This window comes from Euphorbia lathyris, chromosome 1 (assembly GCF_963576675.1).
Source record: "Euphorbia lathyris chromosome 1, ddEupLath1.1, whole genome shotgun sequence".
Classification (NCBI taxonomy): Eukaryota; Viridiplantae; Streptophyta; class Magnoliopsida; order Malpighiales; family Euphorbiaceae; genus Euphorbia; species Euphorbia lathyris.
Window position 1 is genome coordinate 100,106,449 of NC_088910.1, and position 4,973 is coordinate 100,111,421.

Sequence of the window (4,973 nt, forward strand, 5' to 3'; positions counted from 1 at the left end):
CACGCTTTAAATGCTTTTCGCCGTATCACGACTGGTTGGGGAATTACATCTTTGATACATGTGAAAAATGGCAAGACTTTGAGTTTTAATTCTTCATCGGAAGAGACAAATATGGCTCCTAAATTTATAAATATGGCATCTGCATCCGACTCCATAGATGATCCATCCTTGGTCGAGAAATTTAGCGTTTCTTCAATGTCTGAAATGTCGAAAATTTCTACACACACCATATCTGAGCTTGGTGAATGAATTAAGTTGATATAGCAAATTATATTTCTAAAAATAAAGTAGCCTTGTTAACTTTAATGCTTCTCTTATTTTTTTACAGGTATGACTTCCACGCCTGGAAAATTTGCTCTCATCGCTTTGAAGACGGGCAACCAGAAACGTAGCAGAGAAAATGTTCACGATTCGGTAAATTTTAGAGATGATACCTTAACCTCTAAAAAGGTTAAACCTGTTGATGCATCTACCGATACAGATCCTTGTAAGGAAGCTAAAGCCGACTCATCAAAGATGGGAGATCCCCAAGTTGCTTTTGAGAGTGGAGTTGAGAAAGATATTCCCAATTTACACGCAAACACCTTCCATGCTGACAAGGGTGGCTCAGATTTTTCACACCCTAAAACCCCACGCATTTCAAGGAGGACACTTCGATCAGAGTCCTTAAACGACATTCGTCCATCTTTTCCCTTGTTAGACAGACCTAAATCATTCAGGAAGCTATATAGGGATGAACCTACCATGTCTCGTTCTTTAAACGGCGATGATTTTAGAGTGTATCCTGGGTTGCTTGATACAGATTCTGTTTTTCTTCCTGGGGTAGCTTCAAGATTAATGTATTCTTCCATTCTTCCTCGAGATGAAGAAACATATTTTAAAGATATCCAACAAAACATGGACTTAGCCGAGCGCCGGATCGTTGAGGTGATAGGCTTATATATATATTGTTTTCTTTTATATATAATCGGGAATTTAGAAGTAACCAAAAATGTCTCTTTACCTCTTCTTATTGTTACAGGGAGCTCAACGTGCTTCTCTTGCCTTTGGGTTCGCAAGATCATGGAAGAAAAAACTCGACGATTGTCTTGCTCGCAATGAGAAAATTGATCAGACTATCAAAGATCTTCAAGAGCGGAATCAAAAGCTAGAGAATTATCATACACATCAAGAGAAAATGGAGCAAACCATTAGAGATCTTCGAGATTATAACAAAAAGCTGCAGTCTGAGTGTGACCATTTCAAAGAGGATGCTTCTAAATATTCAGCCATGGTTGATGATAATAAGAAGTTGGGAGAGAAGACTTGTAAGCTTCTTAACGATGTTACTTTACTCCAGAGCGAGTTAAACGTTGAGCGTGAGATGGTTCAAAAGCTGAAATGAGAACTTAAATCGGTGCACACTACCAACGTTCAATCATACAGAGAATCTTTTGATTGTTACCAAAGGAAATATGTTGTAGGGGTCTCTTTTAGCAAGACAGGTTTCTATCTAGCTCGCCAAATTCTTGAGGAAGAACATGGTCGAATGTATCCTGAGTTAGTGTTCTCAAAAACTGCGTCAGTTTCTGACTCCCATCCATGGCAAAGTTTCGACCCCGACGAAGAGGATGTCACCGCCTCTTTTAATAAAGTTCTCTATGATGATTTGGAGAATCTTAGCGGGCCTTGGACATTTCACGGGAAGAATAGGATTACAGAAGATGAAAAAATAGATGTTTTGCAAAACTTGGATGAAGATCATGGAGTTGATGAGGATCTTGATGATGATGATGATGCCTCTGCCACCCCTGCTTCTTAGAGATACATTTTCATTTTATTGGAAAACTTTATCATTTCCTTTTGTTTTGGAAACCTTTTTTAGTTATATTTATTTAATCTTTCCTGCTCCCCAATCACGTGAAATTCAATCCGAATTAAATGTGATTTTGATGAACTTATTGATACTGCTTGCATTATGGCAAAAAACATGTCTTCCCCCATAGAAGTTGTATTTTGTCCACGCCATATGTCTTAACAGTTTTAATGGAACACAACTGCGTACATCATGGTAAAATCATGAGCTTTTTCTATACCATGTGTCTTAACAGCTTTAATGGAACACAACTGCATGCATCATGGTAAAAGCATGAGCTTTTTCTATACCATGTGTCTTAACAGCTTTAATGGAACACAACTGCGTGCATCATGGTAAAAGCATGCGCTTTTTCTATACCATGTGTCTTAACAGCTTTAATGGAACACAACTGCGTGCATCATGGTAAAGTGCCATGGTAAAGAGCGTATCTTCCCTCGTAGAAGATGGGCTTTTATTTTACCAGCTTTTATTTTACCATTTTCCTTAACACATTTGGAAAATATGTTAAAGCTTATTAGCATAGAATGATAATCTTTAAAGATTTATTAGCTTTTCTTCAGCGTTATATAATAAATTAAAAGCATGAATAAAATAAGCTGATAAACAAATGATAAAGATAAACACACAATATTTACGTGGAAACCCCAATGTGGGGAAAAACCACGGGACCGTAATTACGGCCTGAGTATCTTTATTCATAATAAGTGTTAATACAATTGCTCTAGAGATAGAGCTTTAAGTGATTTGCATTCCACGTCTTATGAATCTTTTTTCCTTCTATCGTTTCGAGTAAGCAAGTTCCAGGTCCAACTATCCTTCTTACCCGATACGGTCCTTCCCAATTTGGACGAAGCTTCCCTTCTTCCAAATGTGCATTGGTTATGACTGTCTTTCTCAGAACCAGATCTCCTTCTACTAACACTCTTTCCTTCACCCTTGAGTTGTAGTAACGAGAGACTCTTTGTTGGTATGCTTCTAACCGTATGCACGTTTGATCTCTATGCTCATCTAACAAATCCAAGTTATCCTGTAGTGCATCCGAATTTGATTCCTCGTCAAAATCAACCATTCTTGGAGAAATTGCTCCAATCTCAACAGGGATCAAAGCTTCCATTCCATAAGCTAGACTGAATGGAGTTTCTCCAGTTGGGACTCTTTTGGTTGTTCTATAGGCCCAGAGGATTGATGGAAGTTCATCCGCCCATGCTCCTTTTGCCTTATCCAGGCGCATTTTTAAACCTTCTAGGATTGTTCAATTGCTTCTTTCTACTTGCCCATTGGCTTGTGGGTATGCTACTGAAGCAAAGCTGAGTTGGATATGAAGCCTTTCACAAAAACCTTTAAATGAATCACAATCAAACTGCTTCCCTCTATCTGTAATTATCACCCTTGGTAGCCCAAATCTGCATATGATATTTTTCCATACCACGTTTTCTATCTTCTTCGCAGTAATAGTAGCTAAGGGTTCTGCTTCTATCCATTTTGTGAAATAATCTGTTGCTACTATCAGGAATTTCCTTCCTCTGGTTGCTTGGGGAAAAGGTCTTAATAAATCTAATCCCCATTTTGCAAATGGAGTTGGTTTGATTGAGGTTCTCAAAAGTGAGACTGGAGCACTTTGAATGGTTGCAAATCTTTGGCATTTATCACACGCTTTAACCTTCTTTAAAGCGTCATCCCTCAAGGTAGGCCAGAAGAATCCACTACGCAACACTTTACTTGCTAAAGCTCTTGCTCCCAAATGTTGCCCACATATCCCCTCATGTATTTCAGCTAGAGCGTAATCTGCCTTTTGTGGACCCAAACATTTCAAAAGTGGCATCGAGAAACCCTTCTTATATAGGACATCATTTATCAAAGTGAAACGTGCTGCTCTTATCTTCAAGTTCTTTATTTCCGTAGCTTCAACGGGAAGCTCCCCCGTCTTCAAGAATTTGACAAATGGTGTTCTCCAATCTTGTATTTCTTCAATACATGCTACAATTTTTTCCTCTATGCTCGGCCTTTTAAGTTCCTCCAAATGCACCGTTCTTCCTTTTGTTTCCATTGATGATGCAAGCTTTGATAAAGCGTCTGCGTGGCTATTAGAAGACCTATTGATTTGTAGCAATTGGAAATCTTCAAACTCTCGAGATAAAGATCTGACCTTTCATAGATATTTAATCATGATAAGTTCCTTCGCCTCATACTCTCCATTGAATTGTTGAACCACCAACTGTGAGTCGCTGTAAGCTGTTATCTTTTGAACTTGTAATTCTTTGGCAAGTTTCATTCCTCCTATAAGGGCTTCGTATTCTGCAATATTATTTGAACTTGGAAAAGCAAAACGCAATGAATATTCAATTATTTCTTGCTCGGGAGATATCAATACTATCCCGGCTCCACTCCCTGTTGAACTTGATGCTCCATCAACGAATAATTTCCATGTGCGCCCATGCTCTCTTGCCACTATTAGTGCATTCCACAATGAAATCGGCTAAGACTTGTCCCTTGATCGCTTGTCTAGGCTCAAAGTTGATGTCGTATTCTCCTAACTCAATCGCCCATTTCGTAAGACGTCCAGAACATTCAGGTTTCTACAATATTTGCCTTAGAGGTTGATCAGTTAATACCACTATGGAGTGAGCCTGAAAATAAGGTCTTAACTTCCTGGAGGCCATCACTAGTGCAAGTGCAACTCTTTCTGCAAAAGGGTATCAAGGTTCTGCTCCTTGAAGTACTTTACTGACGTAGTAGATTAGCTTGTCAATTTTTCCTTCTCTTTTCAACAGGACTGCACTTAAGGCCACATTGCTTACTCCTAAATATACAAACAATATCTCACCTGGTTCTGGCCTAGTCAAAAGTGGTATTTTCTTCAAGTAATCCTTTAATTCTCCGAAAGCTTTTTCACATTCCGTTGTCCACTGGAAATTTTTCCCTACCCTCAAGGTTTTGAAGAAAGGTAGGTTTTGTTCCGCAGATTTAGACAGAAATCTATTCAACGATCCTAATCTTCCTGTTAAACGTTGAACTTCCTTAATGGAGGTAGGAGGCTTCATCTCTGAGATGGCTTGGATTTTTTCTGGATTTGCCTCAATACCCCTTTTAGTTATCATATACCCCAAAAAATTTC